This window comes from Dromiciops gliroides, chromosome 3, assembly GCF_019393635.1.
Source record: "Dromiciops gliroides isolate mDroGli1 chromosome 3, mDroGli1.pri, whole genome shotgun sequence".
Taxonomy (NCBI): Eukaryota; Metazoa; Chordata; class Mammalia; order Microbiotheria; family Microbiotheriidae; genus Dromiciops; species Dromiciops gliroides.
The window spans coordinates 669,520,698-669,535,930 of record NC_057863.1 but is presented as its reverse complement, the minus strand read 5'-3'; positions in this window follow the sequence as shown (position 1 = coordinate 669,535,930).

Genomic DNA, 15,233 nt, shown 5'->3' with positions numbered 1-15,233 from the left:
TAGGTTAGAGAACCAGAGAGAATAATGTCCTAAAAGAGAATATCAAGGAAAAGAGGTGTAACAGCAGTGTCAAAAGCTGATAAGAGGTTAAGAGGAATGAGGACTGAGAAGGGGCCATTGGATCTGGCAATTAAGGCACCACTGGAAACTTTGGAGAAAAGTTTGGTGAATGTTGAGAAACCAAATAGGGATTGAGAATATGAAAGAAAAAAAAGTGGAGGTACCTGTTTCAGATGGCTTTTTTTGAGAAATATAACCTCAAAAGGCAGAAGGGACAAGGGATGATAGTGGGGATGGGAGGATCAAGTAAGATTTTTTTTTTTCTTTTTAAAGATGGGGAGACTTGGACATGTTTGTAGACACCAGGGAAGCAGCCAGTAGACAGACAGTTCTGCTCTTCTACTTTTTTTTTTTGTGAGGCGGTAAGGGTTAAGTGACTTGCCCAGGATCACATAGCTAGTAAGTGTCATGTGTCTGAGGCCGGATTTGAACTCAGGTCCTCCTGAATCCAGGGCCGGTGCTTTATCCACTGCGCCACCTAGCTACCCCCTGTTCTACTTATTTCTTTTTTTTTTACATTTGATTTTTTAAATTTCTATATGTAATGTAATGTTTAGGTACGCTGCTTGGGAGGCTATTTCTAAAAAATCGTTGGCCATTGTTCAGAGTATCCTTTTGGTTTTAAATACTGGTCAGGAAAAAACAAATGACGTAAAAATAGGTGAAGAACTTTCTATTACAGAAATGAAAAATTGATTTCCATCTAAGAGTGCAAGAGGTAACGTAGGAGTGACCCCTTCACCAGACGGACGACACGGCGACATGCGGCCCATCTCTTCTGCTGTTGGAGAAGGCGGGTGGATTTTTATACTGACATAGAAAATTGTAAATTACAATGAATTAGTATCCATAATCACTATATATACACAAACCAGGTTTAAAAAAATACACTGGCTTAGAATTTACGAGTGAAAACTTCACAAGGTACAGGAAAACAATGAACATGCTCAGGTGCCCAATTTTGATTTGTACTTTGAAAATGCTATGCCCCCAAAAAATGAACGCATGCTAATTCCATTAGCAGTGCGTGCACTGACTCCTGTGATTTGCCTAATACGAGTAGAGTACTATAAATATGCAGGTTGTTCTGAAATGTTCATTTGTAATGCTTGGTTAACAAGGTACAATTTGGTGAATGAATGGGTTAAAAGGCAGGTGAACTACCAAAAACCAAAAGTGTTCTACTTATTTCTTGATGCCATTTTCTTCTCATAGAGACCATGCTTTGAATCTACTCTGGATTTTTTCCCTCCATATTCAAGAGAATCATAAATCATAAAACCTTTTATTTTGACACTACCAAAATGGGTTCTGAATTCAAAGCCAAAAATGACATATAGACTTGTATATCTTGGTCAGTTTTTCTCAAATTTCAGCCTTGACCTTGGGCACTGTGACCTTTCCAGGATAAAAGACATCTTTAACTATCTGTTTTATGTTGAAGAAATCTGTTATATCATTCTTGGTTCTGATGGTTCTGGTGTCATTCATGGAGGTGGCTGGGTTCAAAGCAACAGAGGAGGAAAAAAACACTTTGCTTTGTCTTTTATGTCCATTTGTAAGACTATAGGAGTAGTTAGCCACACTCCACTTGGGCAATGAACATGGCTGTGAAACCTTTTGTTTTTGTTTTTGTTTTTTTTGTGGGGCAGCAGGGGTTAAGTGACTTGCCCAGGGTCACACAGCTAGTAAGTGTCAAGTGTCTGAGGCCGGATTTGAACTCAGGTACTCCTGAATCCAGGGCCGGTGCTTTATTCACTGCGCCACCTAGCCGCCCCCACTATGAAACCTTTGTGACCAAAAGTTGCAGAACATTTTCTTGGCTAAGTCACAGAATTACAGAATTACAGTCCACTTTTCAGTCATAGCAGAGATGGCATGTCATATGGGAGGAACACTTTGCCTGGAATGGTTAGTACACCAGAAGAACTGATGAGCTTCTATCAGCAGCTCTGATTGTTTTGAACTCCAAGGAACATGATGCTCCATCCAGGGGCTTGATCACCTGAAATATCATCATCGTGTTGTTTAATTCAACACTGGATACTGAATACCTTTCCAACTCCCTCAGCCTCCTCTTTCTTCTGATTGCAGGGCTTGATAGAGACTTTCCAACTAACTTTCCATTTTCTATCTGTAGCTCTGCTTGGTTTGAACTCCAAGTAATGTAATGATACCCCATGCTAGGTTTCCCCAGTTGGCATCCCCCTTTTCTAACTGTGTCATATTCCCCCTTTAGAGTATAAGCTCCTTGAGGAAAGGGTCTGTTATTTTTGTCCCCAGCTTTTGACATAGTACCCACCCCATAACAGGTACTTAATTAATGTTATCCAATTGCATGTTGAAGAAGTGAAGTAGGCAGGGACCATATTGGACAGGGCCTAAAATTCTATGGTGAGGAGGTCCTATTTTCTCCTAGAGGTAAGAAGGAAACAAAGATTTGTCAGTAGGGGAATGATAGAGTCAGACTCACACCTTTGAAAGATTACTTCATCAGTTTTGTTTAGGATGAATTAGGGATGAAGGAGAAATAGAACAATTGGGGGCTATTAAAATAGTCCAGGGAAGGGCCTGAATTTGGCCCTTGGGAGTTGAGATGGGAGAGGGGCAGAGCCAAGATGACAGAATAAAGGGAACATTTTCACTGAGTTCTCCCTACATTCCTCTTTGAGCAATTTTTTTTTGGTGAGGCAATTGGGGTTAAGTGACTTGCCCAGGGTCACACAGCTAGTAAGTGTTAAGTGTCTGAAGGTGGATTTGAACTCAGGTGCTCCTGAATCCAGGGCTGGTGCTCTATCCACTGTGCCACCTAGCTACCCCCTTTAAGCAACTTTTAAAAGTGCATCAAATTAAATGCTAAGACAGATGACCAACAAACATTGACAGTCATTTTTCTAACCCACTGCCACTTAGGAAGACAGAATAGTTTGTATGCAATAATATGAATTCTGGTTGGGAGCATGGAAGTGGCACCAGTTGTGGGCATTGGAGGCAGTGATAGCAGCAGTAACAGTACCAAGAGCACTCAGCACCCAGGGGGTTTAAAGAGATTGAACACCTGGTCAGAAAGTTCACAGGGAAATGCTGTGCTAGTCCTGGCACAGGACCAGACATCATTTGGCAATTCCAGTGCCCATCACCCATTTATGAGTCTCATTTTCAGGTTAGAGAAGTGGTTTTGTGCTCACAAGGGAACAAGGGCCCTACGTGGGTATGGGTCACAGTTCAAGGGCAGAGAGGAGTTGAGGCTGAGGAAGCAGGGACCCCATCTGTGAAATAACCACAGCACAGACCAGGGCAGTGGCTAGGACTTTCCCTGGATCATACCACCTTGAAAGTACTGAAAATTGACAGAACTTCAGACCTAGCTGTGGAAACAAAAGGACATAAAAGCCTGAAATTCAGTCTAGTCACCTCCCTTGGAGATAAAAAAAGCCCAATGCTAACATAAAGTCCAAAGTCAAGAAATAGGCTGGGAAAATGAGCAAACAACAACAAAAATCCCTAAGTGTAAAAAGCTGCTATAGTGACAGAGAAGCTCAAGACACATCAAGAAGACAATGACTTGACAACATCTATAAGCAAAACCTCAAAGAAAAGTACAGATTGGATTTAAGCTGAACAAGAACTTCTAGAAGAACTAAGATTTTTTAAAAAGTAAAGTAAAAGATGAAAAAAAAAACCAAAAAGAGTCATAGAGGAAAAATTGAGTAAGAAATGAGAAAAAAATTTTAAATTTATGAAAAGAGAATTAAAAACTTCATAAAAGAGACAAAAATACTGAATAATTCCTTAAAATTTATAATTGGCCAAATGAAAAAGGATGAAGCCTTACCAAAGAAAATAATTTCTTAAAAATTAGAATTTGTCAAGAGGAAACTAATGATTCCATGACATTGGTTGTGAAGAAACAACAAAGTCAAAAGACAAAAAATAAACAAAATGGGAAGTACCTCAGAAAAAAACAATTTTCCTAGAAAACAGTTTGAAGAGCAATACTTTAAGAATTATTAGACAATGTGAAACCTATGATTAAAGGGGAAAAGAATACCCTAGCTATCATATTTCTTTTCTCTTTTTTTTGGTGAGGCAATTGGGGTTAAGTGACTTGCCCAGGGTCACACAGCTAATAAGTGTTAAGTGTCTGAGTCTGGATTTGAACTCAGGTCCTCCTGAATCCAGGGCCGGTGCTCTATCCAGTGTGCCACCTAGCTGCCCCATAGCTATCATATTTCAAGAAATTATAGAGGAAAATTCTCCTGAAAATCTAGAATCAGAGGGCAAAATAGAAATGGAAAGATTCCACTGATCACTTCACACAAGAGTTCCCAAAGTAAAATTTCTCAGGAATATTATAGCCAAATTCCAGTGCTCCCAGATTAAGAAGAAAAATGTCATGGAGTCCTAGTCAGGATCACACAAGACTGAATATCTACCATGTTTAAGAAGTAGAGGACTTGGAATGTTACTCTGAAAGGCAAAGTGCTAGGATTACAATCAAGAACAATTTACTTAGATAAACAGTGTAATCTTTTGTTGTTATTCAGTCCTTTCAGTTGTGTCTGATGCTTCATGATTCCATTTGGGGTTGTGTTGTTTAAAATCTAAATGTGGGTTCTAATCTGCCTCACCCCCCAGTTTTTTGTGGGGAAGCTGGCTAAAATCACTGACAAATTCAGCAAGAGTTTAGGCTTTTAAGGATTTATTAAGATATATCATAAGTTAGTGAAGAGAGAGAGATTGAGAACAGATTCCTTATAGCATGAAAATCCTAGCTTGGATATATTCGATATAGCCAGAGAGAAAGAAGCCTTCTTCCTTTCCTAGTATCCCACGTGAAATCCCTCACCACACCAAAAGTCCTGGATGACCAGGGGACCCTTCTTTTTCTTCCATCTGCTGCCACGCTGGTTCCTCAACGAAAAAGATGAAGGGGCAGTACCCTAACCTTTCCTTCCTAGTTCCTCTCTCCCTCCCTGAAAGGGGAGGTCCTTCAAGCTGATTAGTTGAGAGTGGTCTCTTGCTGATGTCAGTAGTATACCGCCTCTGAAAATAACACATCACTCAGGGCCAGCCAGGCGTGGTCTCTATCCAATCACCCTTAAGTAGGTACTTAGTTTCTCAGTCTCACCCAATTCAAACAATACTAAACCAATCCTCAGGTGGGACCCCTGGGTATCTGCCAAATCCCATTATTTTATCACAGGGTTTTCTTGGCAAAGATACTGGAGTGGCTTGCCATTTCCTTTTCCAGCTCATTTTACAGCTGAGTAAACTCAAGCAGATAAGACTAAATGACTTGCCCAGGGTTGCACAACTAGTAAGTATCTGAGGCCAGATTTTAACTCAGGAAGATGAGTCTTCCTAACTCTTGGGCCAGCACTCTATCCACTGTGCCACCTAGCTGCCCCAGTGTAATCCTCCAAGGGGAAAAATGGTTACTTAATGAAATTGGGGACTTGCAAGCATTCCTGATGAACAGACCAGAATGAAATAGAAAATTTGACATTCAAGCACAAGGCTCAAAATTAGCAGAAAAAGAAATATGAGTGACAAATCATAAAGAACTTGACATTGAACTGTTTAGATTCCCAAATGGAAAGATGGTATATATAACCCCTAAGAACTTTATCATCATTACGCCAATTAGAAGGAGTCTTTTTTTTTTTTTAAGTGAGGCAATTGGGGTTAAGTGACTTGCCCAGGGTCATATAGCTAGTAAGTGTCAAGTGTCTAAGGCTGGATTTGAACTCAGGTCCTCCTGACTCCAGGGCCAGTTCTCTATCCACTGAACCACCTAGCTGCCCCAAGGAGTCTGTTTTGAAGGCATGGGTGTGAGTCTGCTATGTTGAAATGATCTCAAAAGAAAAATGGAAGAGTGAGAAAGAGGGGCTAAGTGTAAGGGTGAGAAGGAGAAAGAATAAAGATGAGGAAAATTATTTTACATAAAAGAGTCCACAAGGAAGAGTTTTTACAATGGAGGGAGAAATGGTTGGGGCAGGGGAAGAAGTGGGCAATGCTCGAACTTCTAATCTGAACTGGTTCAGAGTAGAAAGAATATAAATACAGAGTTGTGTATAGAAATTCACTTTACCTAATAGGGAAAGTAGGAAAAGCTAAAAGAGGGGATGGAGTGATAAAAAAGAGGGGAAATTAATGGAGACAGTGCTCAGAAGCAAAACAGACTTGAGATGACAGGATAAAAGTAAAGAATAGAAGTGAATAGGATGAAAGGAAATACACTGTCACCATCACTGTGAATGTGAATGGGATGAACACCCATAAAAATAAAAATAAAAAATAAAAATAGGAGTGGATAGTAGAACGGACTAGAAACCATAAGCCAACAATATGTTATTTATAGGAAACACAAAACACATACAAAATTAAATAGGGCTAGAGCAAAATCTATCACGCTTCAGCTAAAGTAAAAAAAGGCAGGTGTAATGATTGGAATGACGCCACCTACTGGAGACTTACTATAGAAAAGCTTTGCCATGAAGTGAAGGTCTTTGAGGGCAAGACCAGGAGTCTTTTCTTTGGCATCAGGAAGTGATGTTTGCTGGTGGGAGGAGGAAGGGGGAGCTGGGCACTCTGTCTTGCTCTCTTTCCTGGGGACTCTGGTGGAGAGCGGAGCTAGAAACGTGCTCTCCCTTTAATAGATAGATGAATATAGGCCATTCTCTCTCTTTACCAAATTCTTATTCTCCTCAATAAATGCTTAAAAGTCTAACTCTTGCTGAAGCTTATAATTTATTGGTGACCACTCATTAGATATTTTAGATAGTTTAGCTAGAATTTTAGCCCTTAACAGATGGCTGACCACGAAGAGGAAAGCTGAGCCTCACTCTTCTGATCTTCCGGTTGGGTAAGAAATTTTCCCTACCCTGTCCCTTTAAATCTGAAGTACTGCTGAATTGCCGGGTGTTTTCCCTTTAAATTTTTTCAAATGGACCTTTTAAACTCCCTAATTACCCTATTTTTTATCTTAGTCTGTTTAACCAGACAAATGGGAGATAAGATCATGCTAATGCTTTGCTTTTGTGGATTTTCTATTTTTCTTTTTCGAGGAGCCAGCAAGGTAATTACACAAGGGAATATAAATATCCCCTCCTCTCCCAGCCATGCTTTTTCAGAGAAGCCTCGCACTCCTGTATTTTTTTCAAATTCAAAGTGTCGCATTCATGAGGGACTGCCCCTCTGGACAAAACGTTTCTTCTTTTCTATATTGATATTATCATATTATTAGATAGCATAGGATATTATTTTTGGATATTTCGTTTTTCAAATGAAAGCAAAGGGGGGAATGTGGCAAAAAAATAGAGTTGAACGCATACTACTGAAATGGTTTTTGAAGGACCGCCCTTTTGGGGAGGAGACCGTGACAAACAGTCATGCGCCTGCTGCTGCCCAGGAGAGCATGGCCAAGCATCCAAGATTTCCGGGGCGCCAGCTTAAAAAACTGAGTAGAGGGGCAGCTAGGTGGCGCAGTGGATAGAGCACCGGCCCTGGAGTCAGGGGGACCTGAGTTCAAATCTGGCCTCAGACACTTAACACTTACTAGCTGTGTGACCCTGGGCAAGTCACTTAACCCCAATTGCCTAACTAAAAAAAAACCAAAAAACAAAAAAACCCCACAAAACTGGGTAGAGAATGGAAGTAGTCTCTTGGCTCGCACACGCTGGCTCGGATTTGATGGCTCTGGTTCTTGGTGGCGGCATGCGCTTGACTCTGGTTCTTAGCCTGAGAGGCAGTTTTGGGATTCGGTGGGTTTTATAAAAGAATATAGACTAAGCTTAGATCTAAGACTATTGATTTGTATTTCTACTTTCCTATTTCCCTAATCAGTATCACCTGTTTGTTGGCTAAGTAATTCCCAAACAATAAAAGCTAATCCTTCTCTGATTAAAGCTCAGAGGCTTCCTTTCTTACTGGTCTGGGAGATATATAAGGGAAAAAGTTAAAAGGGAAGTTTAATGATCTTATATCCAATTTTAAATCCCACACAGGGGTAACAATAATGATTAAAGAAAGCAAAATTTTTTTTTAAACTAGGTGGTGCAATAGATAGAGCACCAGCCCTGGATTCAGGAAGGCCTGAGTTCAAATCCGGCCTCAGATACTTAACACTTACTAGCTGTGTGACCCTGGGCAAGTCATGTAACCCCAATTGCCTCACAACCCCCCCCAAAAAAAACCCCCCAAAAAACCTAATTAAAAATAATAATGCAAACTACATTTCACCAAAAGGTTTCATAAACAATGAATTAATGGGAATATTGAAATATATCCACTAAATCACAGTACTGAAATTCTTGAAGGTAAAGTTAAATTAATTATTGGAGGAAAACTGTATTAGTGGAGGATCTCAGTTACTCTAAATTTATCCACAAAATTAAGAAGTTAAGGAGATGAATAGCATTTTAGATAAGTTAAATATGATGGATAACTCATTACAGTTGTATGTGAATAAAAAGAACAATCATTAAAGATAATGATAAAGATGATGATTAGGTGAAAATATATCTCAAAACACGAGAAATATTAGCTTAATGAATTGGGCATTGAATTTTGTTTTTTTTTTTAAAGAGAACAAATTAAAATTCTCAATTAAAAATCAAAATAGGAATCCAGAAGATCAAAGGAGTGATTAATAAAATTAAAACTAAAAACAAAACATTGAGTTAATGAATAAAACTAGGAGTTGGCTTTAAGAAAATAGAAAAAACAAATCATTGGTCAGTTTGACTTTTTAAAGATGAGGAAAAACTGTCACTTTTTGCAGATGATATGATGTTACACTTAGAAAATCCTAGAGAATCAACTAAAAAGTTACTTGAAATTATTAATTTTAGCAAAGTTGCAGGATACAAAATAAACCCAGATAAATCATCAGCATTTTTATATATTACCAACAAAGTCAAGCAACAATATATAGAAAGAGAAATTCCATTTAAAATAACTGTGGCCAATATAAAATACTTGGGAGTCTACCTGCCAAGACAAACACAGGAACTATATGACCTGAACTACAAAACACTTTTCACACAAATAAAGATAGCTCTAAATAATTGGAAAAATATTAATTGCTCATGGGTAGGTCGAGCCAATATAATAAAAATGACAATCCTACCTAAGTTAATTTATTTAGTGCTATGCCAATCAAACTATCAAAAAAAATTTATAGAGCTAGAAAAAATAGCAATAAAGTTCATTTGGAAAAACAAAAATTCAAGGATATCATGGGAATCAATGAAAAAATACAAAAGAAAGTTGTCTAGATGGAGCAAATCTCAAACTGTATTATAAAGGGGTAATTATCAAAACCATCTGTTACTGGCTAAGAAATAGAAAGGTGGATCAGTGGAATAGAATAGGTACAAATTACACTATAGTAAATCACTATAGTAATCTAGTATATGATAAACCCAAATATCCCAAGCTTTTGGAACAAAAATTCATTATTTGACAAAAGCTGCTGGGAAAATTGAAAATACAGTATGGTAGAAACTAAGTATAGACCAATATCTCACACTATATAGTAAAATAAGGTCAAAATGGGTACATGATTTACACATAAGCAAATTAAGAGTGCATGGAATTATCTGTCAGATTTATGGGCAGAGGAAGTATTTAGGCATAGCAAAAGAATATTCATATATTTCTCAGCACCACATGGAACTTTTTAAAAAATTGACCATGTAGGGCATAGAGATATTGCAAACTAATTTTAAAGGTCAGAAATAGTTAATATACTATTTGCAGACCATAACAAAATAAAAATAGAATTTGGGTTAGGAACTAAAAACAAAAGATACAAACTCATGTTGAAACTGAACAGTGAAACCTAAATATTAAGTGAGTCAAAGAACAAATCATAAAAATAATTTAAAATTTTGTAAAAGAAAATGGTAATGATGAAACAACATCCCCAAATTTCTGAGATGCAGTCCTTGGCAAAAATCATATCCTTACAAAATGTACATTAACAACATTAAAAAGGAAAGGATTAATGAATTGAATATGCATTAATTTTTGAAATCAGTAAATAATGCTAAAATAAGCACAAATGAAGAGATATTAAAAATTAGATTAATTTGAAACAAAACTAAAGAAATGTTCGATTAAACTAAAAGCTAGTTCTTTGAAAACACTAATAAAATAATAAATGCTTAGCTACTCTGATTAAAAAAGAAATTCAAATCAATAAAATAAGCAAAGTGAAATCACAGGAAAGCCCAAAGAAATAAAAGGAATAATGAGAACATATTGTGCACATGCTAAGACTGGGAACACAAAAGAAATAGAGGAATACTGTCAAAAATAAAACTATCAGAAGATCAGACAGAATTCTTAAATAACACAATCTCAGAAAATAAAAAGATCTAGCTACAAAGTAACTACCCAAGGAAAAAGCTAGTCCCTTTGGATTCATAGAATTCTATCAAATTTTTTAAAAACATTGCCCAGACTTCATAAATTATTCTAAAAAATTGAAACGTATTCTGCCATAATCCTTTTATGAAACAAATATAGTCCTAATACCTAAACCACACACACATCACATCATAGGCTTATATCATTAGTAATCATTTAAAAAAAAATTAAACAAAATGCTATCACACTGTAGTGACTTATCTAAGAAAACAATTTATTATGACCAATTGGGATTTATATGAGTAATGCAAGGATAGTTCAACATTAGGAAAACATTAACATAATAATCAAAACACAAACACAAAAAAATCACATGATCATCTCCATAGATGCAGAAAAATCCTTTGACAAAGGACAACAATCTTTTATGCTAAAAAACATAAAATGCATAGACATAGAGGGGTTTTTTTGGTAATAAATATTTTTATTTATAGTTTTGGGTTCCAATTTTTTTTGGTGAGGCAATGAGGGTTAATTGACTTGCCCAGGGTCACACAGCTAGTAAGTATCAAGTGTCTGAGATTGGATTTGAACTCAAGTCCTCCTGAATCCAGGGCCAGCACTTTATCCACTGTGCCAGCTAGCTGCCCCCCTGAGTTCCAATTTTTATCCCTCTTTCCCTTCCTCCCCTCCCCCCTCCTGAGGCAGTGAGCAATCAGATATGGGTTATACATGTATGATTATGTAAAATGTTACCGTAGTTGTCATTTTGTGTAAGAAAACTTGCTTAAAAGAAAAAAATGAAAGAAAGTGAAAAAGAGCATGCTTCAGTCTGTTCCATCAACATCAGTTCTTTCTTTGGAGATGGATAGTATGTTTCATCAATAGTCCTTTGGTATTATCTTGGATTATTGTATTGTTGAAAATAGTAAAGTCATTCACAGTTCTTCATCAGACAATATGCTGTCTCTGTGCACAATGTTTGCATAGAAGGATTTTTAAAATATCATAAAAATTATTTATCTAAAACCCCAAACAAGCGTCATCTAGAATAGGGATACACTAGAACCTAGTCCAGTGAATACAGGAGAAAAGCAAGGATGCCCACTCCTCCCAATATTATTTAATATATTTATGGAAATAACTGGCAACAATAGTAGGACAAGAAAAAGAAATTAAAGGAATGAAGATAGGCAAAAAGGAGGTAAATTATCCTGGCTCACTGATGAGATATGATGGTTTGTTTGGAAAATACCAGAGAATCAGCAAAGATGCTAACTGAGACAATTAATAGGTTTGATAAAGTTGTAAGCTACAAAAAAGACCCTTAAAATCAACATCATTTCTATATAACAATTATAGAACACAGGAAGCAATAATAAAAAAGAAAATCCCACTCTAAATAACTTGTTGTTCAGTCATTTCAGTTAAGTTCGACTCTTTATAACCCCATTTGAAGCTTTCTTGGCAAAGATACTGGAGTGGTTTGCCATTTCTTTCTCTAGCTCATTTTACAGATGAAGAAACTGAAGCAAACAGGGTTAAGTGACTTGCTCAGTGTCACACAGCTAGTGTTTGAGGTCAGATTTGAACTTGGGGTGATGAATCTTCCTGCCTCCAGACCTGGCACTCTATAAACTGCACCCCCTAGTTGCACTCTAAATAATTACAGGATGTATAAAGTATCTGGGAACCAATCTACCAAAGCACCCAAAAGACTTGTATAGATTCAATTATGAAGTGCTCCTTATAGAACTAAAGAACAATTTAAATAGATGGAGGCTGATAATATAATGAAAAATGACAATACTACAAAATTAACGTGTGCCTTTAATGTGTGGCAATCAAATTGCCAAAGACATACTTTAAAGAACTTGATAAAATAATGAAAATATTATTTGGAAAAATAAAAGAACAAGACTATCAAGGGAAAGTATGAAAAGAAAGTAAGACTAAAGGGCAGATAGCACTTCTAGACCTTAAACTATATTATCAAACCATCTGATATGTGTTATGGAATAGATCATAAGGGGAGATTCAGAAACAATCAGACTCAATAAACCAGTGCTTGTTGAAAATGTAAAATACCTCAGGAAACTCCCTATTTGATAAAAAACTGCTGGAAAAAGTAGAAAGTAGTCCTGAAGAAACTGGATTTAGATCAACACCATATACTACAGTTTACAGTACATTAAAGGAATATATGGCCTTAATAGTAAAGATCATTTTATGAAAAAAAAATTAGCAGAGAAACAGATCACATACCTCTCACAGCTGTGAGATTTAAAATAAATGTGGTAAAAAAATATGAAAGTTTTTACCACACAGCCATGGGTAGGAGATGGCCAAACGAGAGAGGCAATTACAAAAGATAAAATAGATAAACTTAAGATTACTCAAAACTTACAAGTTTCTGTAGAGATAATATTATGCATCTAGAATAAGGAGAGTGGGTGAATTGGAAAAGAATCTCTATGTCAAATTTTCCTGATAAGGGTTTGGTATCCAAGGTTTTAAATTATACACACACACACACACACACACACACACACACACACACACACACAGAGTTTTATAGAGAAAGAGTTATATAGATTCTATGTATGTGCCTACATGAATATTTCCCCATTAGATAAGTGGTCAAAGAATATTGTTATGGGGAAATAGATGGGGGTTTGGAGTAGGGGTAGGGGTTTGAGATAGGGGTTCGGGATAGGGGTTCTTAGGAATTCCTCTTTAACTAATTACACCCTCTTGCACACAAATCCAATTAGAATAAAATAATAGTTTATTTAGGGTGCTAGGGAAAGGAGACCAAGAGAGAAATCCTTGGACTTCTCATGGGGAGAAGGCATGCCACAGAGGTGTGGCTCTGAGATACCTATCTTCTTGAGCAGGAGATAGGCAGATACTTTTATAGAGGTCCGATGGTGGTCCAATGAGGAGATCCTCTGACTGTGGAAAGTTCCCCTACTGAGGGAGGAATATCCCCCACTGGTGGTGGCTGGGAGAAGTTGGGTGAGGGTCAGTTCTGGATCTCTCAAGCCATCTCACTCTGCTCCTCAAAGGCAGCAACCACACCTAATCTTATTTCCCCAAGGGGTGGGGGAGACTGGTTAGGTGTGTCTGTCCTTTGATTTAGTTTCTCAAGGAGAAAGTTCTTTGATTTACCCCAGAGAACTTCTGCGGTATGCTAGGCCCATAACAATATGAACAAAGAGTTCTCAAAAGAACTGCACTGAAAAGTACTTACAATCACTCATAAAAATACTCCAAATCTCAAATAATAAGAGAAAATGAAATTCAAAACAACTTTGAGGTCTTACCTCATACTCTACAAATTGACTAGAATCACAAAAAATGGTAATCATCAATGTTGGAGGGATTGTGGAAGCTTAGGCACACTAATACATTGTTGGTGGAGCTATGAAATTGTCCAGCCATTTAGGAAAGCAATTTGATATTATATAAATAGTCTACAAACACCCATACCTTTTGATCCAGAGACTTCAGCATTGGGCTTATGTCCCAAGGAAACCATCAATAAGAAGAAAGACCCCTTATACTGCACAATATTTATAGCAACACATTTTGTGATGGCTCAGTTGATGAGTAGACATTGAAGGGCGGCCATGTTCCTTGCGAAGTGCTCAGAATACAAAAAGAAGCAAAGGCCAGTCCCTGCCCTCAAGGAGCTTACATTCTGATGGAGGAGACAAGATGCACATAAATATATACAAAACTACTGTATCAGGATAAATGGGAAATAACTGAGGGAATGCACTGGAATTAAAAGTGATTGGGGGGGGGCAGCTAGGTGGCACAGTGGATAGAGCACTGGCCCTGGATTCAGGATTACCTGAGTTCAAATCCAGCCTCAGACATTTAACACTTACTAGCTGTGTGACCCTGGGCAAGTCACTTAACCCCAATTGCCTCACTAAAAAAAAAAAAAAGTGATTGGGGAATGGGCAGCTAGATGGCACAGGGGATAAAGCACTGGCCCTGGATTCAGGAGGACCTGAGTTAAAATCTGGCCTCAGACACTTGACACTTACTGTGTGACCCTGGGCAAGTCACTTAACCCTCATTGCCCCACAAAAAAAACAAAACAACAAAACAAAAAGTGATTGAGGGCAGGCTTCCTTTAGAAGGTGGGATTTTAGTTGGGACTAAAAGGAAGCCAGGGATGTCAGCAGTGCAGGAGGAGGAGAATGCCCAGAGGGGGACATGGAGGGTCTTGGGGGAACAGCCAGGAGGCCAGTGTCACTGGATCAGGAACTAAAAAGGGAGGAGGCGGCTAGGCTAGTGTAATGGGGGAAATGGGGTATGGTGTTGGGTTAGGGGTTGGGGTCCTTAGGAATTCCTCTTTAAAGAATTATACCCTCTTGCACACAAAAGCAGTTAGAATAAGGTGGTAGTTTATTTAGGGGCAAGGGAAGGGAAGGGTGGGGAAGGGAAACCAAGAGAAATCCCTGGACTTCTCATGGGGAGATAGGCACAAAGCACGTGGCTCAGAGGTACCAGTCTCCTCGAACAGGAGACCGGCAGGTACTTTTATAGAGGACTGATGGGGGGAGGGGTGACCATTTGACTGAGGAAAATTCCTTTAGTGAGGGAGGACCATCCCCCACTGGTAGTGACTAAAGGAATTCGGCTTTCTCTTCAGGACACCAAGGGAGACCAGAATGAAGGGTGGGAATCCCAAGCTAGCTCAGTCTGATTTGGTTCAGCTTATCTCTCTAGGCGTATCTGTCCTCTGGTTTAGTTTCTCAAGGAGAAGATTCCTTGGTGTG